At 36.0% G+C, this 23,645-nt stretch overlaps 1 protein-coding gene across 2 annotated transcripts in view; it reads right to left on the bottom strand.

Annotated features, from left to right (window-relative positions):
• Positions 1-20,366: 20,366 nt before the first annotated feature.
• Positions 20,367-23,645, bottom strand: part of LOC145239864 (B-cell lymphoma/leukemia 10-like) — a 94,577-nt gene continuing 91,298 nt past the window's right edge. For both annotated transcript variants that reach the window (XM_080103433.1, XM_080103432.1), the window contains one exon: positions 20,367-23,645. This exon is cut by the window's right edge and continues 8,186 nt beyond it. The gene's annotated coding sequence lies outside the window, so the exon portion shown is untranslated.

Genomic DNA, 23,645 nt, shown 5'->3' with positions numbered 1-23,645 from the left:
AAATCTACACCCAAAAATAAACTTCACACTAGAACAAAGCCCCACAGAACTACCTTTCCTAGACATCCTAGTAACAATAAAAAACAACAACATAATCACAGACATCTACCACAAACCCACAGACACTCAGCAATCCCTCCACTTCAAAAGCCACCATCCTAAAAACTGTCTAAAATCAATACCCTACTCCCTAGCACGTAGAGTCTGCACCATAGTAACAGACAGACACCTCCGTTCAACTAGACTGAACGAACTAAAAATAACACTGCGGAAAAGAGGATACCCACTACCACTAATACAGAAAGGTATTGAACTGGCTGAAAAAATTCCAATAGACCAACTAAGAACCCCAAAAGAACACAACAAAGAACAAATTCTAGCATACGTCTCTACACACAACACAAACAACCCAGAACTATTCACACAGATAACAAAAAACCTTATCTTCCTCAATCAGAACGACAAACTAAACAACATACTTAAAACAACAAAAATAATAAAAAGCAAACGCCAACCCAAAAACTTAAAACACATCCTAACTTCCTCAAAACTCGTCCCACACACTACAAAAGGAGTTACAAAATGCAACAAACCGCGATGTGGAGTATGTGACATAATAATAGAAGGTAACACATACACATTCAAAAACCCAGCACAAACATTGAAAATAAAAAAGGATCTAAATTGCACCTCCAGAAATGTAGTATATGCACTAAGATGCACAACATGCAACAAATCCTACATAGGCGCCACCAAAAATTTCAGCAATAGAGTGGCCTTACATAAGAGCAACATCAAAATTGCAGATAACAGACACCTCTATGTTTCACAACACGTGCACACATGCAGTGGAAACAGCTTCAAAATAATGCCAATCTTCCAAACAGACAATTATTTTTATTTACTTACACAGGAAAAAAACTTCATCACCATATTCACTCCTGAACTGAACAGAACCTAATACCATCACACAAAAATATGAAATGCAAGGTACACTCGCATGCACACCCATACACATACACATACACACACCCACACATAAATCAGAACCGACACATTAAAACACACGCACGTGCGCGCATACAACCACACACAGACATAACACCCCTATCTCTAATACAACACACTGAACAATACCAACCCTACTTAACCTCGAAACCAACAACACTAGGAGACACCTAGAACCATAGTATAATATCTGTTCCAACACCTCGCTCCCTCCTCAGTCAGGGGAGGAGAACCCCCTCATGACTGAAACGACTATCTTCCTTTCTATCATCCCCCTCCCATACCTACACCCCCCAATGCCCCCCCCTCTGGGGAACAAAATCTTCCCCACACTAGGAACCGATCCTGGGTCTGGCCATACCCACATGGGGAGACAAATAAATAGAAACATTAAAAAATCCCCTATTTTAAATACACCCCTCTTTCTAAACAAACATAATATAAGACTAAAATGAAAAATCACAATACTAAAATCCAAGAATCCAAAAAATAAATATCAAAATAGAATGAAAGCACCCCTACCCTTACTTCAGAAGAGCCAGTCCCCCCTCCCCACACATACACATTAGTAACGACCTCGGACCACAGCCGCCTTCCTAAGAAAGCAAATAACCCCAAAATACTATAAAACAATATACACATTCCCAAACCAATAAAAGCAAACACACACACGCACACACACGCGCACACACACGCACGCACACACACACACACACACACACACACACACACACACACACACACACACACACACACACACCCTACCCCACCCTAAAGGAAAAGAAAAACACATTAGCAGAAAGACATAGCGACTGACTACAGCCAGGTCAAAATCTCCCTGGACAAACCAAATAAAAAAGCCATTAAAAAAAAGCAATAAAAATTCAGCATACCAATGTATAATAAACACTAACAAGCCTCCACCCCTTGGAAAAACTTCAAACTAACGAAAATCGCCATTTTTACACATTTGAAAATAATTTCTGACGAGGACGCATCAGACCGTCTGAAACGTACGTAAACGATTTCAATGACTTAAAAACATTATTACAATGATCCAAACATAATTCTCAATGAAAAACCAAGACACAGAATAATAAAATAATGTTAAAAAAATACACATTGTTGGTGACTACTCCCTTATTTAAATAAATATATATATATATATATATATATATATATATATATATATATATATATATATATATATATATACTAGCAGAAGTACCCGTCGTTGACTGGGTTCAAAAACAGCCTACAGAAAATGGACAGTGATTGATGAAAGTATGATAGGTTATAAAAAGGAGGGGGTTGTAAAGAGATAGGTTTTCATACTAAAATTTTTTTACCCTAAACAAAATATGATGAAAGTAAAGATAATTTTCGCGAAAATAATTTTTTTATATCAACTTTGTTTCCATTCGTAGCCAAGAGTGACCAACAAAATGATGTTTCCTTACAAAGAGAAAATGTTAATAAGATAAATATACAAGAAATAAATGTCACCATAGTCAATAAAAGTTACTTTTATGGTAGAAAAGTTCATTGATTTGTATTTTTAAGTAGTTTGTAAAAAAAAATTTTTTTTAGGATTCACGAACCGGTTTAAAAAAAAAAAAATTAAAATGGCAGCGATTTTTAAATGGAGAGCCCCGTTTTCAATTCGAAGGAGGGGCACCTGAGCATTCTGTGTTAACAATTTAAGAGAGTTCCGTCAACGTAAGGAATATTTATAAACATATTTTAATGTTTTCTGTTATTTTGTGCTTGAGGAATATTCGATTATGGCATTTGTAGTTTATATAAAAATTCATTTAAGTAGTTATCGACTCAAATTTCGTTTTAATTTCAGTTTGCTGAAATTATTTCAAGTAAAGAGCATTAAAAACTTTTTCAAAACAAACAAACAAAAAAAAACATGAACTGAACTTTTATTGACTACGGTAACATTTATTTCTTGTATATTTATTTTTTCAGGTAGTCGTTTGTTAGCTTTTCTGCTAAACACTCTTACTAAATAATATCGACGAAATATCGAAAAACGAAATATCGAAAAACAAAGAAACAAAAACAGTTTGGAAAATAATGAAGCTTTACTTACTTTAGTAAAATAATCCGAAACAGCAAAATGGGATATTAAAAAAGTAAACACGTAATTACTTTAGATTTTTAAAGCAAAGAATCGATATAAATATGAATAAGAAGAAAATGGCGTCCTTTTCAAGCAGAACAGTTTCGTTTCAGGCTTACAATATTGAACGGTGTAGTATTGCGCCGTCAGATTCAGGGTTGTACTATTGTAATGTAAAAAACATGCAAAAAGGGTTGTAATCAACTGAATTCCTTCTAGTACACTGACGAAAAAAAAAAAGCTTAAACAGACATATAAATAAAAATAAAAAGGTTATGTAAATGTTTTTAAAAAGACACATAATCACGTGAGAAGGATTTTTTCCTTCTTTTGACATGATAACAAGTAACGTTCTTATTTTTTTAATTATTTATTTATTTATCTATTTTCGAAAGAGTGCCACGTGCAGGTGGAGAAGGAAAAAACAGTTATGCAAAATTTGTGTCGAGAATTGTCTAAAGTTCCGACTTCTTTTTTTTTTTTTGTTTTCACTTTAATAAGAACGTGAATTTATGAGGTGAATTTATTCGACACAATATGATTCAACTCAAAAAAGTAAATAAAAGCTAACGTGAATTAAGATTAAAGTTAAGGTGTTATTGTGGACCCTCACCCCTTTTAAAAAACCTTGTTAAACTTTGTGACATATTTACATACTATAGAGGTCAGGCGTCAACGAACACCCAATAATTTTATTATACCATATTTCTTAAAACTGAAACATAATTATCAAGGTATACTTACGCAAATAGATATGAAAAGTCTTTAAGGTTTATGCCATATTTCCATGGAGTAGATGCGCGAACACAGACCTCACAATTTTATTATATCATCCCTATTTAAGTTAAAACATACTTATCAAAGTATCCTTATGTACATCTATATCAAAAGCCCTTGTAAAGGTTTTTTTTTTTTCATTTCCATACTTTGGGGACGAGGCGCGAACGCAGACCCCACAATTTTAATGAACCACCGTTCTGCAGGATCAAGCATACTCATTCCTGATCTTCGATACATCTTCTATCATTATATGTAATCAGTTTTTTAAAATAGTCAACCATATAGGAGACTATTCGTGACCAGACACACACACAAGGCATTAAAATAGGAATGGAAATAAACAAAACATTGACAGAACAGAAAGGTCACTAAAATGCAAATTCATGTTTTGGTAAAGAAAGTTGAATAGTCACAAGTCAAAATGTTCGCAGTGTGAATACTATGTGTATGCAACTAATATATGCTTGTGAGTATTTGACGGTGTGCTGTTGTGTATATGTGTTGGTTTGCCTTGTTCTTTTTAGCACATATAATGTTAGTAGCAATTCGTTTTTATTCGCCTAACTTTTGCTAGTGTATAAGAATGTGTATGCGGGATAAAGAAGGCTTGTATGTGAGTCATTGAAGTGTTCCTTTCCGCCTGCTCGAGGTGGGGTGGGAGTAATAAGTTCTTGGGTTCTTCCGTACAGCCCACTGATGAAATCGCACTCTAGATTTTGGCTGTTTATTTCATAGGAGTTTCTAAGTTTGCTTCAGACCTGTTGCTTTTGGCGTTTGAAACAATTTTCATTGGTTTAAAATACTTTGAGTTAACGCATTCCTGTGAAAACTAACTTGTCTTTAGAAGTGAAGAAGAAAACGGAGCAGAGAAAGATAGGGTAAACTAGTCATTTGGCCCATTTGCTTTTTAGCGTTCATTGGAGTCACTTCGCTGATTCAATTGCTACAATGTCTAATTATTCTCCCCCCCCCCCATATTATTTTATTTGAAAGGATTTACTAAGTATAAAAATTAAGACAAAACAGAAAACAATTCAAGAATAATGATCGATGTGTTGAGGGAATTTCATTGTTTTTTTTTGTTTTTTTTTAAATACAAGCCGTTCTTCTTCCTGCTGACTAGCAGTAAAACTAGGTCATTTTATTAATTAAAACATATCCTCTTCCGGTCTATATAACGTTTATACCATTAGTATGTACACAATAAAGTAAGGGTATAGAAGATTATGATGGTACTTGGCACTAGATGGCGTAACGGAAAAGGGGAGGGGGGCTGAAAAAAAGCGTTGATATTCAGTACAAAGCAGAATATCAAGGTCTAAGGGGAATAATTCAGAATTTTTGCTACACTTAATTATCTCCCTTAAGATTTCCAAATTTCCGCAATTTTAGGATACCATTACTCGTTATCAGCAATACTTAACTGCTAAAATAGATTCACCTATTTTTTTTTTTTTTTAAATAATTTTTTTAACGTGTCTACAACTAAATTGTTTGTTCTTACCGTCTTCTTGTCACTCGTACTGTAGTATCGTATATAACTCAAGCAGAAAACAAAACACAAGCGAATGTCAACAGTAGAAGTCGACTGGTGCGTGCGGTCTGCGGTACTGACTGCGGTGGACGTTTAAGAAATTGACCTCACCTCTAAATTCCATAACTTATACTTTTTTTTCTTTTTTTCACGTTAATCTCATCGATTACAAACTTAATTTTCAGATTTAAAAAAAATTGAAGGAAAAAATTTCTTAAGACTTTTATCATCGGGGATCAGTTTCCAATTTGAACACTAGGGTCTGCCAAACGATTGTGAAAAATGGACCGCATGTTACCGTGACGTCAGATTTGAGATAACTATGCGAACTATGGAAAAGCAGAAGCGACTTAATGATTTTTTAAAACCTTTATTTATCTTTTTCAAACTGCAATTAATAATTAATCTTTGTTATAATTTTGTTAGGTTTTAAGATTTACACAGTTTAATGATCAATAATATTATAAACATTTGTATATTAAATATGAAATACGGTTTTACTGAATGAACAGGTATGTTTTCACGTCCGAAATGTTTACTACGTGGGAAGGTTATTTTAAAGCGCCACTTATGTACACACGATTTTCGTCTCGCAATTTCATTATTTTCGTACCATGAAAAAAATTCTTTTTAAATTATTACTAGTTTATTTTGCCCTTCTTTTAAATGGTACAAAAGTTATATTGATAATATTAATTTATAATAAAGTTACATCGTGTTACATATAGGGTGGGGTAATTCTGTGGTGAATTTTGGTAGTGCCTATTGAACACATACTTTGTGGTCATCATCAAGAAAAATATTGCGATTCTCACATGACCGGTGATTATTCATGTTTAAAAAACGGGTTAAGGTTAAAAAAAAAAAAAAAAAAAAAAAAAAAAAAAAAAAAAACGCACACATTTTTGGGGAGTTATGAGTAAACACATTTGACAATTCAACAGGTTTAACTGTTAGAATTTGATACAAGTAATATTTCTGTGTAGTTTAAATACGTTATTTTGGTAAAAGTTGTAAGATATTTTATCTCATCTGCTTTTTGCTCCATTTAATACAAGAAAATTCCTACCTTAAAATTCAATACAAATTTTATTAGTCCTCAGTCGCAAAAAGGAACGCTTGTTTTGCCTTTGTAAAAAGAGCTGTTAACAACCTCGAAAGGTTTTTTTTTTTTTTTTTTTTTTTTTTTTTTTTTTTTTTTTTACAAAGGCATCACCACATTATCAAGGCCCAGAGGCCACTCAAGGATAAGGGTTAAAGAGTGTACAGTAGAAGTTGGTCAATATAGTAATCATTAGTAATGAAAATTTGGTAAATTTAATAACTTATATGGAACGGCTCATCAAGAACTTATTTACTTTAGACTTGAACACAACCATATTGTAGTCAGCCGGAAAGCAGGAAAACGGAAGACAATTCCACAGGCGTGCAGTTCTAATAAAAAAGCTTTGTTCATGGAATCTACGTTTAGGTTTAGGCACAGATAAAGAGTGGGGGAAATTATTGATAGTGTTTACAGCTAGACGAGTGTTTCTTGTGAAAGTTTGGCGAGGGGGGACCATAGATTGAAGCTCAGTTGAACACTTTCCATGAAAATAACGATACATCAGAGACAAACTCGCAACATCTCTTCTGTGAGATAGAGGTTGCAAGGAAGAGAAAAGGACATCTCCTACGAGGCTACGAAGTCTATTTTGAACTCTATCAAGGCAGGACAAGTCCTTTCTAGCAGCTCCTGCCCAGATGTGGCAACAGTATTCCATCCTTGGACGTACCTGGCTCTTATATAAATAGAGAATAGCATCAGCAGTGAGATATCTACTGGATCGATAGAAAGACCCCACCATTTTTCCAGCGGTCTTGGCAACAGATTTGATATACGTGTTCCATTTAAGATCAGGAGTAATGGTCAAGCCCAGAAGCTTGTCAAAAGTGATAGTTTTTCATCTTCAACAAGAACTGGGTGCATTTGGAGGGAGTTGATATGATGCCTTCTGAGGAAAAGATTCAATTCTCGCATTGAAACAATATTACAAAAGTTCATAATTAATGTTCATGGAAGGAAAGGTCCTTCATAATGGGTTGACAATTTAGACCTAAAAGTCTCAGGGAGACTCAAATAATAATTATTGAGCTTAATTATTTAGGCTTAAAATAAAAGTCTCAAAAAGACGAACAGGAAGAGGTGTGCAATGTTCCTTATTCAGACAGTTTGATTTCCGGTCCTTCTCCAACAGCTATATCCATGGAACTGAAAAAGAAAGGCAGGCATGCAAAAAGTCAGCCAAGGCGAACTCCACAGCAAATACAATAGACTAATCTGATTGGTCCAAAACAAATACGATGGGAGGCATGAAGTAATTATCAAATTTCTAACCCACTGCCAAGAAAAGGAGGGAAAAGCAATGATTATTCGTTACTTTTTTTATTAGAATATGCAGTAATTTAAAGCTGCCATTAAGACAGGTAACAAGGATTGTCCCAAGGGATTTAGCTTTAATATAGTTTATTTTTTATTAGTGAATTCAAATAAGTGTGTGCCACTGAATGAATTTATACAAAAAAAAATCTAGATTTTCTAGATCAGTTATTAACAACAAGAAAGAAAGTCTTAAATCAATTAACTTCAATACTGATTTTAAGATTCAGTGAGATACTTCATTCAGACAATATTAATCTCAATATTATCAGTGAAAAAAAAATTTTGTTAAAGAGGCCGGAGCTCTTTTCCTAATTGATAATCGCAATGTGTATTTTAGCTACTTTACTTACAAAGAAAAGGAATAAAGGAATGAGAAATATTGATACAAGAGAAACCCAAATTGATTTGCAAGAACCTATTTCCCATTTTAAATTATCTCCCTTTATTATTTTTTTTAAATTGAGCAGGCTACCATTTTAGCAAGAAACACTAATAAACACGAGTGTCAACAGCTCGGAAATTAGAAATAAAACAGTAGGAAATTTGAATTTTATTGTGACATCTAATCCACACAATCCTGGCAAACCCACTCCCTCATGGTGTCTTGCTTTAGTGTCATAACTTATCACCGAATTTCAAAACCTTCTCTTAGACATTAATCGCCTTAAATAATGTAGAAAAATCAAATATTTTTAAAAGAAAGGAGTTCTCGTCTGAATTGATTTCATCCGAGAACATGCAGGAAATGATTTTTCTGTTGTTGCCATTAAGGCAGGGTAAGGGAGAGACGGGCCAGTTGATGCTATCTTGCTTTAGTCAATCTGGTTCATATGCCCAGAAATTGAACACTTGTGCTAACTTAGAGGTAGTACTGCCTGTGGTTAAAAGATTTGCTGGATTATCCGGCAAAGGCACGTATTTGAATTTAGGAAGTACTCCAAATTTGAGATTAATCTCCTATAAAGATTTATTTACATCCGCAAAAATATATTTTTTTGAGGTATTCCCATTTAAAACTCATGACAGGGCTACTTGGGAATCAGACACAAGAAAAAGAGCCTGGATATTGATAGGCATTAAGGCCTGCAAGACCTGAAGAATAACTTCAAAGGCTAGGTATATGGCCATCAATTCCAAGGTAGAGACTGATTCCCCTTTGATGGGAGCCACTTCAGCTTTGGCGAATATCAAGGAACACTGAGTCCCTTGTTTGGCATATAAAGAAAATCCATAGGCATGATTAGATGCATCACAGAAATGATTTTAACTGAGGAGTGCACTTCTGAGGAACTCAAAGTCGCATTAATAATTTAATTCTTTGGCAGTTGGCACAAGGCAAGCAAACTTTCAGGGATTTGCTGATCCCAAGATAAATTGTTTTTCCACAATTGACTGACTAGAGATTCTTCCCCTGTGAGAAGCAACAACAATGGATCATATACTCGAAATCGGCGATAGTACCCCACATTTAGTTTTGACATTATCGTCTATAGCTGAGAGGTAATAGAACCATCTGCAAGTTCATGCAATTGGAATTGCAGGACCGAAGCTTGAAGTGAAGCAACTTAAGATGTCACGAATATTGCTATAAACTGAAAGCAAGGAATCACGGTCGCAACTAGTGGTGACCAAATTCTTAACATAAAACTTGTTGGAAATTGTATAAGAGGCCAAAGCAACCATATATTTTTCAGCATGGAATTTGAGAATGAAACTCTAAATAAAAAGACTGGCATTAAAGCCAAAAATAATAGTCTTGTATCTAAAGGTGTACAATTTATCGCCCCCCTTAAGAAAAACAAAAAAAATCTATTCTTATCTTGAATAGGTTTCAGACGAATCTGTAGAAAGGTCTTACGCAAATCGCCTAGAAGAACATGATTGTTTTTCCTGAAGGTTAGTAATAAGTCTAATAGTTAAGCTGTTAAATTGACACCAGAGTAAGTGGCATCATTGATTGAAGTACCCACTTTTTTGTTTGAACAAAAACAGTTGAAAACAGGGTGGATCTAGACTCTCTTTAATAACAGGTCTGTGAGCGATTCAAATATATCTCTCGTATGTTCAAGGTGGAATCGAGAAGAATTCAATTATTCTGCAGTCTTCATGTTCTCTGAAAATGTAAGAGTATCTTGTGTAGGAGACGGTGAGACTCGTCGTGGGCGACGAAGCGTTTCACTGAAGAACCACGGTAACACACAGCAAACCAACAAACAATGACAGCCACGGCGCGAAGGCAACTAACAAAGCTCAGCTGACTGCACGAATAGAAACGGAACCCAATGGTCACTGTACTGATCGCCACGAACGTCAGAACCCGACTGCCTCGCACCTCCAATGGACCGATTTTTATTACTCAAGATGGCCTAGCTAATTCCTGCGAGATTCCGTCTCTAATAAAAGCAGGCAGGCGCCATCTTGAAACTCTTTCTTCCGCTGCCTCGACCACAGGATCAGCCACCACCCCACACGCCAGGCACACACGGACCCTCTTGCGCCGAGGGCTATGGTTAGTCTCACACTCCCCCCTGGTCTTCAGATCACATACGTGACACGGCGGACGTGGCCGTTTGATTCGAGCACTCCTGCGGAGGGGTATTGCCGGGACTTCCTCATCGGAGCTCTCAGAAGTGGCATCGGAAGCATCAGCATCAGCATTAGAGCTCGCAGTTGAGTCATCAGGTCCATGGGGCACAGGTTGGATCCATCGCTCATCGTCGGATGACTCGCTCCTTCCACTGCTCGCAGTTGAGTCACCAGGTTCGTGGGGCACGGGTTGGATCCATCGCTCATCGTCGGATGACTCGCTACTTCCACTGCTTGCCGATTGGTCAGCGCTTAGAGCGGGCCGGACATCCCTTACGTGGCGCGGAGTATCATCGACTAGTATGGCCTGTTCACTGATGACGCCTGTGACCCGCCCCCTCCAAAAGCTGCTGGTGCACCAGCCGCCGGGTGGCTTCACCCAGACGGTGTCTCCCACTTGGTACGTCCCCTGGGGTTCTCGTTGGTCGGGTAGACACACTTCAACGTCCTTGACGCGCACGTGGTAGTGATGAATCGCATCAGCGGGCGCACTGCCGCCAGTCACGGTGTCCTTAGGCGTTGTGTTGTATCTGTAAACCGCCTCCGCGATCGTACACTTCTTCCTGGCCGCGATCCTCTTCACGGTTCGGTGGCATCGCTCCGCTATGCCGTTGCCGCTCGGCACATACGCGCATCGGTGTCAAAGGCGGATCCCCCAGTTGTCCATAAAATGCCTAAATTCCCTGCTGCAGAACGCCGTGTCGTTAACTCGGACCTGAATGACAGGGAGCGCCTTGTTTATTTTCTGTTCGGGGAAGAGGTCGGCACTGGCACCTTGTCCCCGTCCCTGTTTCCCGCACAGTCTCGGGCCATGTGCCCAGTCTTGTTACAGCGGTAGCAGCAAACAGCCGTCGACCGCCTTCTACAATTTCTTGCCATGTGGCCCCGCCCATTGCATCTGTAGCAGATGACATCACCTTGCGGGCTGGGTCCCTGAGACGGTCCTTAGCCACTTGGTGGGGCCTGTGCGATGGCGACTACCGGTTCCTGCACCGTCGAGTCATCCTTCATTATTGTCCTGGCTCTGTCCACTAGGTCACTCAGCGGTAGTGAGGACATGGTAGAGGTTGCTCGCAGGAGCTGCTTTGCTCCAGCGGGAAGTCCTGACAGGAATTTGTAGGCTAGGGCCCTCTCGGGAAGACCGCCGAACAACACCGTCAGCTTCTTAAGTTCGGCGAGATACACGTCCACAGTTTCGCCCAAGCGTATAGACCTCGTCTCAAACTGCTCCCATGCAGTGGCGGGGTCAGTGGCGAACGCCCTGTACAACGCCGCCTTGATACTCGAGTAGTCACACTTCTCCTCAGCGCTGAGTTGCTGATATACAGCAAAGGCCCCGCCGGTCAGCCGCAGAGGAATCACGCGCTCGACATTTTTCACGCCGGACAACTGACAATGTAACTCGACCTTCTCAACCCAGCTGAGTACCGGGTCGGATCCGTCGAATTCCGGTATCAACTTTAGATCGAACCTATCCGCCATTGAAGAAAAGAAAACCAAGTTCGGAGTGGGGGGGGGCCGAAATAGCTTGTAAGAGTATCTTGTGTAGGAGACGGTGAGACTCGTCGTGGGCGACGAAGCGTTTCACTGAAGAACCACGGCAACACACAGCAAACCAACAAACAATGACAGCCACGGCGCGAAGGCAACTAACAATGCTCAGCTTACTGCACGAATAGAAACGGAACCCAACGGTCACTGTACTGATCGCCACGACCGTCAGAACCCGACTGCCTCGCACCTCCAATGGACCGATTTTTATTACTCAAGATGGCCAAGCTAATTTGCGATCCTGCGAGATTCCGTCTCTAATAAAAGCAGGCAGGCGCCATCTTGAAACTCTTTCTTCCGCTGCCCCGACCACAGGATCAGCCACCACCCCACACGCCAGGCACACACAGACCCTCTTGCGCCGAGGGCTACGGTTAGTCTCACACTCCCCCCTGGTCTTCAGATCACATACGTGACACGGCGGACGTGGCCGTTTGATTCGAGCACTCCTGCGGAGGGGTATTGCCGGGACTTCCTCATCGGAGCTCTCAGAAGTGGCATCGGAAGCATCAGCATCAGCATTAGAGCTCGCAGTTGAGTCATCAGGTCCATGAGGCACAGGTTGGATCCATCGCTCATCGTCGGATGACTCGCTCCTTCCACTGCTCGCAGTTGAGTCACCAGGTTCGTGGGGCACGGGTTGGATCCATCGCTCATCGTCGGATGACTCGCTACTTCCACTGCTTGCCGATTGGTCAGCGCTTAGAGCGGGCCGGACATCCCTTACGTGGCGCGGAGTATCATCGACTAGTATGGCCTGTTCACTGATGACGCCTGTGACCCGCCCCCTCCAAAAGCTGCTGGTGCAACTAACAAAGCTCAGCTTACTGCACGAATAGAAACGTAACCCAACGGTCACTGTACTGATCGCCACGAACGTCAGAACCCGACTGCCTCGCACCTCCAATGGACCGATTTTTATTACTCAAGATGGCCTAGCTAATTTGCGATCCTGCGAGATTCCGTCTCTAATAAATGCAGGCAGGCGCCATCTTGAAACTCTTTCTTCCGCTGCCCCGACCACAGGATCAGCCACCACCTCACACGCCAGGCACACACGGACCCTCTTGCGCCGAGGGCTACGGTTAGTCTCACAGAAAACTTGTAGATAGTCATCATACACACCCTTATTATTTAAGGATTCTGCTAACGTCTGCATTATTTGCAGAGAGGGCACATAATTAGACACTACTTTAGGAAGTTTCTCAGAGTCCCACGGCAGCTCAATAAAATATTTTCCATCCTTGAGGACGATAGATTTTTTAAAATTATTTTCTCTTCATCATGGGGAGATAACTTATTTTATCTCATCAATTCCAATGAAATCTAGAGAGAGAAAAACTACGAAAGATTCATTAAAGAATGGCTGAAGTGCATCCGAAATAAGTAACAGTAACATGCTATCAATCAAATAAAAATTGCATGCAAGGAGAGCATTTAGCACCTTATCAAAAGCCGGTAATTCTTCCTTAATGTTAAGATTAAAATTAAAAAATTACTGAAAGGAATTACGTACTTGGAAATCTTCCAGCCATTACCTCCTAAACATTTGATTAAACAGAGGTTATTTATCCTTTGAATTAGATCCACATCTATTATTCCATGACTAACGGAGCCATTTAATTGAGTGTATAAAGACGGAAACCCTCATTAGTCAATTTTGACGTAATTTCATCAAACTTGTCCACATGAAATTTCAGTTTCAGATCGTTTGCAAATAAAGCAGAAAATGCAAAGAGTTTTTGAAAACTCAGTTTAAGGGAGACTTCAACTTTCCTGAAGTTTCAAAGAATTACACACAATAAGAGTGTTTACTGGCATCTGAACCGTCCCTGGATTTAATTGTTTTCTGGGATTTAATTGGTTTAAAACTGTTTGTGAAAAGAATGACCGTTGACTGCCCGTATCTAAAAGGCAGTACAAGTAGACAGGGTGGCCCTTTAACCTCATTTAGATTTTAATTACAGGAAAAATACAATTTCCCTGTTAAAGTGGTACATCCCTCAAAGGATTTGGGACTTTTCGAGCACATAATAGAATAGTGGTTCTTTAGTTCACAAACGGCGCAAGGATAAGGAAAACCTCGCAATTAATTTTAGAGTGCCCACCACTTGACACATAATTTTTATTCCTTCGACCTTTGACATTTAGCGTAAAAATTCTGATATTTGGGACAGTCCTTAACAGAGGGGTCAGTACCCTTGCATAATTTGCAAATTTTATTAGTTTCGCTATTGTTAGCGAGCGTTTGGAGGTATCCATACCCTTCTTAACATTAATGGATTTGAAGAAAAATTTGGTCGCCATATTGGACCTAACTTCCAATTAAAAAGAGGCCATTATTTTAGTTGGGCTATTTTTTTTACCTTGTGGCGCCTAATGGAGCTGCCATTAAAATTTCTAAAATGTTGAAACTATGTGACTTTATAGAGGAAAGCGAAGGAAAACATTCATTAGTTCTGTTCAGTATTTCTCTATGCACACTGGGAATTTCACAAGCAAAATATGTCCTATTATATATTATAGCTCCAGGCGTAGAATTCTCTAAAAAGAAGTCCATGCCAAATGACTTATCCATTTTGCATAAGTCAAGGATAACTCTACAGCCCTTCAACGAAATAATATGTTTTGGCTGAGGAATAATTTCCTAGAAAATTTTATTTTTAATCAAGGAAGAATTAAGGAATCTCGCCTTGAAACACGTCAATGCCTGATCATAATTTTCAGGGCTTATGTCAAGGTTGAAAACAAGGTCGAACACTTTGCCCAATAATTTAGATTTTTATAAAAGCAGCTTGTCTGCTTTACCCACGTTTGACGAACAAAATTTGAATCTCTTAAGAAAGCTGCGAAATTCAAATTTATTCGATGAGGGGAAACCATTGAAATTAGGACATTCCAATTCCATTCTCATCGGTAGAGCTGTAGATTGCGAGGAAAGGCGATTTTTCTTATTAAAATTCAACCAAGCCAGTTAAAACGGTAGAAGGTGTGTGTGGGGGGGACCTTCACATAAAACAGAATAAATTTTGATGCATGCTAAACCCTTCCCACTTAGAAAGAAAGAACAACGTTGAAGAGAAAAAGGAAACACAACTGTTATACTAATGGTGTAAGGGAAATAACTTTCCTAAAAAATACAATATATATATATATATATATATATATATATATAAAATATATTTTTAGTCATCGACATACAGATCTGTTTAGTTGTTTCACAACTCATCAGTGCCGCTAGACTAACACCTATCCCAAGCCGAGGATCGAACCTAGAACCATCGTGATGACAGTCGGCAGTTCTACCCCGTGACTACGGAAGCGGTGGCCGCAAATTAATCTGTCCGAATGTCTATTTAAATAAACATCCGCCCGCCGCTCGTAAAGGGCTCAAACGTTTGTTTGTAAACAAACCGCGAATATATATATATATATATATATATATATATATAGGAAAATACAGTTATATCGTAAAAAAAAAAAAATTTTTTTTTTACGATGTAACTCGAAACTGAGTTTTAAATTTTGCAATAACTACAGATTCATCGTTTTATTTATTTATTTTTTTTACTTAAATCAAATAGTAAGAAGCAATGAATGAATTAATTCAAATCTTCAAACATTAATTTTCAAGGTTAAGACTAAGAGTTACACTTGTTGCGGGCCGGTCGTACGGGGACAATCGACCCAACAACTAACAAGGTACAGGCAAAAGGTAAACAGCAAAAAGGCAAAGAAGAATGACAGACACAGGTTGTTTGGTTAAAGACGGGGTTTCACCTTTTATTTTTTGACGGAAGCAAAAAGATCGTTTGATCTGGATGCTGGTCGTCTGGAAGGTCGCACGCACGTCACTGGAGGTCAGGAACAGGTACCCCATACGTAGCGTCGTTCAGGATTGCTCGCTGGGTCTGGAACAATCAGCTGGACGTCTAGGCGGTCCGGAACGAACAACGGACACTGAGAACTCGAGGGGGTCAGTGTTAAGGAACGGACGGTGGACAATGAGAACTCGGTGGGGGGGGGGGTCAGTATTAAGGAACGGACGACACTGAGAACGGAGGGATCAGTGTTAAGGAATGTGCGACACGACACTGAGAATGGAGAGGTCAGTGTTAAGGAGCAGACGGTCAGTAGGGGGCCAGGTGTGAGCGAGGTTGCAGGCCGGAGTAGCGACGTGCAGGAAAGCTGCAGGAGGAAGCTGGAGGTACCAAGGGCTGGAAAGCTGCAGGAGTGAGCTGGGAGGCACCAAGGGCTGAAAATCTGTAGGAGTGAGCTGGAGCGAGCTGGAAGCGCTGGAGACTGGAAGTGGAGCTCACTGCTGGTGGGTCTCAGGAAGCAAGCAGTAGTGAATTGCATTTGTGAAATAAACTTATCAGCCCTGATAAAGGGCTGTTGAACTACTACTACTAATAATAATAATGCTAATAATTTGTCTAATAATGTGATAAATTCGTTCAATTAAAATATTTGTTGGAACAAATCAGATATCACCGTCTAGAAAACGGTGAAAATAATGCAAGAATGAAATGTATCAAGAAATTTGCCAGAATGCCGACTTCTTTTCCAAATCAAATCTTTAAAATAATTTCTCTTACAAATTCCTCTTTCAGGTGGTTGGTCCATGTACATATCGCATCTTGCATCATCTTCAGAATAAATGTGAATACCTCAGGCACTACCAAGCATGGAAATCTGGTTTGGATGAGTAAGAATTTGTTTGACATTGGATAAGATTGCAATGGAAAGCAGGCACATGACATTGCATAATTTTGACCACTCTGGAATCTGTGACACTCACAGCAGCTGAAATATTAAAACTGAGGATTGTTAGTAAATTTGTTCTTAATTTTAAGTTCTTTATTATCTGTTTTTTTTTATTCAATGTAAATTAATTTTCACATATGATTTTTTTTATTCAATGTAAAATTAATTTCCACATATGATTTTTTTTCATTCAATGTAAAATTAATTTCCACATACGATTTTTGTATTCAATGTAAAATTAATTTTCACATATGATTTTTTATTCAATGTAAAATTAATTTTCACATATGATTTTTTTATTCAATGTAAAATTAATTTCCACATATGATTTTTTTTCATTCAATGTAAAATTAATTTCCACATACGATTTTTGTATTCAATGTAAAATTAATTTCCACATATGATTTTTTTTTATTCAATGTAAAATTAATTTCCACATACGATTTTTGTATTCAATGTAAAATTAATTTTCACATATGATTTTTTATTCAATGTAAAATTGATTTCCACATATGAATTTATTATTCAATGTAAAATTAATTTCCACATATGAATTTATTATTCAATGTAAAATTGATTTCCACATATGAATTTATTATTCAATGTAAAATTAATTTCCACATATGAATTTATTATTCAATGTAAAATTAATTTCCACATATGAATTTATTATTCAATGTAAAATTAATTTCCACATATGAATTTATTATTCAATGTAAAATTAATTTCCACATATGAATTTATTATTCAATGTAAAATTAATTTCCACATATGAATTTATTATTCAATGTAAAATTAATTTCCACATATGAATTTATTATTGAATGTAAAATTAATTTCCACATATGAATTTATTTAGATTGCTGTTCAGTTTGTTTTTATTATTCATGTTTGCTTCCTAGTTTTTAGTATCCATTTTCAATAGAAAATTAAAATTCGAGTGTATGGCAGCAGAAATCATAAAAAATGCAAGAGAATGCTTTTTTAAAGCAAAAGAACATGGAGTGATAAAAGTAACAATAGAATTGAAAGGATAAAAACATTCAAGAATATTTGAATTAGTTGTTCATGTTTCCCATTTGCTCAGTGCAAAACTGATATTGTTGTCTTTTGTTGCTGTTTTGTGTTTTTGTGTTGATTTCAAATGTGCTGTGGCAGATTGTTGAGAACATGGTGCCTGTTTGTTGCATGCCCTATGGTGGAGCTGAATTCTCTCTTGTTGTGAAATACCAATAAACATCCCATTCTTAATCAATCCATCTGAATTTAACCAGGAAGAGTTTAGAGATCTCGGGCCAAAATTACAAGATTGTTTGGAGTTCAGAAAAGTCACCCGTGCTATCTCCTTCATTCAGAGGTTTATAGATTATAAACTAAATGCAAACTAAACTGTAGCCAATTGGTAAGTTTTAAAGGTGGTCGAGCCTTGAAACTTTATTATTCCTGATATTTATAAACGACCTCCCAGATAAAACTGTGTCCGAGATGAGTATATTTGCTGATAAAACAATGCTCTCAAATAGACATGACGGAAAAACGAGTGTACACATATCTAAGGCAAGGGCAGAAATTTTAGAAAACCTCTGGTCTGTTGTGGAATGGTGCCATAAATGGATGGTAAGATTTAATGCTTACAAAAAACCTTCTCAATCATTGATAACACCCTATCTAAGAGCTTATTCTTCAAACTTCTTGGCTTAACATTCATAGACAACATGAATTGGAACAAATGCTTTTAGAATAATGTCAACTCCAAAGAAGATGGGCTCCTTCTACTGTGCTAGAAAATTACTCACACCAGTCTCCTATACCTCTACAAAAATACCATTCGTCCATGCATGGAGTATTGTTGCCACATCTGGGCTGCTGCATCTACTATTAGTCTCTCACTCTTAGAGACAGGACCCAAAAAAGTCTCCAATCCCGCATTATCACTCAAACTCCCACCCCTGTCCCATCACTGCAATGTTGCATCCTTGTGCCTGTTTTACATGTACTTTAATGTGTTCTGATGAACATATTACACTTGAGATACATATCCCTGACAAACCTCCCTGGCATCAAAATCCCACCCCTTCACTAAAGAGGTCTCTAAATACCGGAAAGCCTCCTACTCTTAATATTTTCTTCCCTTGGTCTGCAAGATGTTGGAATTCCCTCCTTATTTCCTGCTCCATTGATTGTACTTACATGCAGAAGTTTAAAGTTTGAGAGGTTTAAAATTTTGAATTTCTCAGAAAACCACTGTGTTGCCAAGAGAATTGTTTTTCGTCCCATCCATACAAAAACATTTAAATACCTTAGTGAGTTAAAGTTATAACCCAAATTAAGTCTAGAAGCACAGAAGTATTTACCCATCGAATAGTTATTATAATACAAGTTTCACAAAAATGTATAGACTTTTTTATTTTTAATTAAGAATATTTGTTTGAGTTTGTTGGTCTGTTTTATTTTTTATGTACTTCTCGATGACTAATTCTCTAATCTAGTCCAAACGTCTTGATGACTAATTTTCTGATCTAGTCCAAACTTCTCGATGACCAATTCTCTGATCTAGTCCAAACTTCTTGATTGATTAACATAACCTGAGGAAGGTATGTCTCGGTAAACAGAAAGGATTTGACCTTGCCAGTCTGGTTTAAGGAAGTGAAAACTTCATCAATGTCCAGAGAATTCAGCCAAAAGTCAAGCAATGTCGCATAGTATACACAAACAAATTTTTTTAAAAGAATGTATAACGTATATTTTCAATTGTCATTGCAAGAGTAAATAATTGTCCATATCATTCTATCAAAGTGTGTGTAGGTGTGACGTGTAAACATATACAATACATATATTTGCACAAGGCAGTTCTTTCGAAAGGACTGCTAACTCCAGTACACAAAACATATCTATAATTAAAATGACACAACAGTACAACAGTAAACATTCAGCATCTTTAAACCACAATAAACTGTTCTCCTCATTCGCATTACACCTTAAAGTCATAACATCCCTTTTGGCTCTCCAGACATAAAAGAGCTGATGCCCTTTCCAAGCGAACAAAACTTCGTTGACTACATGATTGAAATGCCCCAACTCTCAGACTCTTCCTAATACAATTCCCGTTAACTATATATGTTTCTTTGTCCTGTAAACTGACCTCCCCCAAAGGACAATTGTGTCATCTTTGTTTCTTCCAAAAATGAGGCCAATATTTTTTGTTTATTCTTGTGAATTCGTGATCTGTTAAATATTTACTATATTTTTTCAAAACTATTTTATCCAAAATACCTCAAGTTTGAATGTGCAAACTTGCATATTGTTTTAGTAAACGTAATCAATTCTCTGTTACTGCAGGGCCTCAATCTGTTGCATTAACTTGCGATTTAATGAGTGGAGAAGTGAATGAGGCTTAATTATTGCGTTAAGGTGTAGAGAAGAAGCTTATACAATCATGGTGTGACTTCTGATTAAAAAAAATGCAAACTAAATATAGTTTCTCAAAATGACTACAATATTTATAATATATTTCCAATACCTGAATGGAAAAAAAAGAGAGAATATAAAATTACTAACAAATGTAAAGAAAAAAGGAAAAATAAAAATTATTTTTTTTATATTTTATTCTTTTTTACAAAATTTTCATGTTTTACATAAGACCATTATATTTTAAATTATTTTCCATTTTAATATTTTGTATTGATTTGGACAGTTTTATCTGTATAATCCAGACGGTAGCAATTAAAAAAATAACAAAAGAATTAAAAGCAAAAATATAATCAAAGTTATTTTGAAATGAGAAGATAAACACAAGCATCTTGAACATAATTTCTTGTTTTCAGTCGTGAAAGGATGGTGAGGGTGATAAAAATGTATAGACCCATTAAATTCGATTAAATTATCAGCTTTTATAGCTTGACCAACTATCAAGGAGATGTCATCACACAAAGATGATAGGGTTGCTTAGCATCAAATTCAATGCAGAGAGAGAGAGAGACCCAAAGTGCACCTAAAATTTATCATCTTACAAATAAATTTCTGATTTCTTATGTTTTTCAATTCCTCTTGCTCTAAAACTCATTTACAAATCTAATTTTATTAACTCATTTAACAAATGATATTTTGCAACATTATGCAAGAGTTATTTTTACCCAGTTTTTAAATACGTTTCCATTGCGAGAAAATTAAATTAATTAAATATTTAATAATATATACATATATATTTTATATATATATATATATATATATATATATATATATATATATATATATATATATATATATAATATATATATATATTAATTAAGTTCAAGTATATTAATAACATGAAATAAAAACCAATATTTGTTTTTAAAGTGCTCAGTACATGTGTAGAGCTTATAGATAAATAAAATTATATAAACATAGCATGAAGTCTATGTGGATCGATCAACTTTCAACATTTGCATGTCTCATCAGGACTCCAAGATTTATTTGGAGCCCTGACAAAACAGGGAAATGTTGAAATGTTGATTGATTCAAGTAGACTCCTTACAATGTTTATATATATATATATATATATATATATATATATATATATATATATATATATATATATATATATATATGTACACATACATACAAGGTGAGTCACGGAAAACGGATGCTTTTAGAATACTCCTTGCTTCTAAATATTCCAGAATGGCATAGTTTAGTAAATGTGTTTATGTACATTATAAATTTTTTGTTGAAATATTCAGTCTTGTTTTGCTTAAAAACATCCGTTTCCCGTGATTCACCCCGTATATATAATGTTTTTTTGCTAAAAATGATAAATTTCTTCCCATTTGAAAAAAAATACAACTTTTATACACTAGACATATTCCTGAGTCTTTTCTAATGTGAAAAAATTCACAAAGTAAGACTCATAAACGTATCTAACGTTAGTTATATATCTGTGTTTTTTTTTGTTTTGTTTTTTTACACCAAGAAAAACACTTTTTAATAAAGGACAGATAACTTTCCAAGATATATTAACATTTATAATTTACATGCATTTTTATGCTTTTCATAAATATAAATGTTTTTTTGGGTTTTTTTTTTTCGAATCTGAAGAAATTTATCTTTTTAACCGAGAAGCACATTTTAAATTATAAATTCTTATTTGGTTTTAACCCAGAATCCTAAAAGAATATTTTGGACCCAAGCAATAGAAGCTGCATCATCTGGAGTCAACAACAATTTGTCATTATAGTCTGATCTCTGACATTCTGTGAAATTAAGTATTAATCAATTTACATTTCTCCATTTATTCTGTTCGGTAATGAAAACTCTAAATTTATTGCAGCAGGTTGAATATTTTGTTTTCATACTTTTTTTTAACATTGCATATTTTAAGTTGCATAAAGCAAAACTGAACTAAAAATTGAAGAATCACATGTTTTTCATTCTTTTCAATAATTTGTAATATTAATTATTATTTATTTGTTCTAGAAATTTACTAGGAGAAAAAAAATTCATTGCAAAAAGAATGTATTCACTTTTAGGATTTTCATAAAAAGAAAAACACAAGAATTCTAAAAGATAAATAAAATATCTTGAAAGAGTTTCATATATATGATATCAGCTTATTTTATTAACATTTAAGAAATGCAAAATATAATAAAAATATCATCCATATATTTGTTTTTTCATAAGCAAAAAAGCACCGTTGACAATAAAACGTTTTTGTTGTGAAATGAGTTCTTTATTATATTGCTCACATATGCGAAATATCATCAAAAACGATTTGAAGGATTTTATATTCTATACACCCACAGTTTTTACCTAGTGTTGTATATTCAGCTATTATTTATCTTCATGTTATTTTGTTTCAGTATTATTTATAATAGAAAAGTTTACATTTTATAAAAGCCAGATTTTAGACTAAATATTAAGTTACAAAATTGTAGCAAATTCAACATTGTCTTGATGGGTTAGGGTTAGGGTTAATTCAATCATTTGTTAAAATCAAAAAAATACAAAATTTCATTAATTGCAATCTCTTTTATTGACTCAGATTTCACAACTTTATAAAAATTAATTTAAAAACAGGTTCTTATAATATATCATCTCTTTTAGACATTTTGGTTTTTAACATATCCCTTATTGGATTCTTAACTCAATAGAATTAATTTAATGAAATATTATTTTACACTTATATAATCCAAAATGTAATATATATTTTTAAAAATAATCTTTTTTAGAATTAATATTTCTGTATATTTTTCCAAATAAATTGTCCAGATATAAATATTCTCATGTATTTAAAAATATTTAACTTTCAATATTGTTCATGGTTCATTCCGAAAGGAATATTCAAAATGATTTGATAAAAGATGAAATAAAGCAAAATGTTACACTGATGGAAAAAATAAACTATAACAACAAACTTTACACATACATATACGTGTACACACACACAAACACACACACACACACACACACACACACACACACACACACACACACGCACAATCACACGCGCGCGCGCACACACACACTAATATATACAGGTGTTTGGAAAGTAATTGAGTTTTTCACTGTGAGACTGAATCTAGGTATAATCGGATGAAACTGCATCTCTAATTAGTTTACAAAGGTTGTTCTTTCTAGTCTATTTCAGAGCTGAACTGCATGGAGGTATAAGAACCTTAGAAATAAATAGATTTGTCTGTGATTACTTGATGCCGTTATGACGTTATTGCGAGAGAGGCATTTAGAACATAGTTGATATATGAGTGCAGCAAATGCCTGTGCAATGTATTTGTACTTTAAACGTTTTAAAATGGTGCATATTGAAGAAGACACACTTTAAATGGAGAACATTTGAGAGAGAAAATTTAATTGGATGCAAACCGCTAGAG

This window comes from Euprymna scolopes, chromosome 19, assembly GCF_053919585.1.
Source record: "Euprymna scolopes isolate OS-2025 chromosome 19, ASM5391958v1, whole genome shotgun sequence".
Taxonomy (NCBI): domain Eukaryota; kingdom Metazoa; phylum Mollusca; class Cephalopoda; order Sepiida; family Sepiolidae; genus Euprymna; species Euprymna scolopes.
The sequence above is the reverse complement of the archived record's forward strand: the minus strand, read 5'-3'. Positions and strand labels throughout refer to the sequence as shown.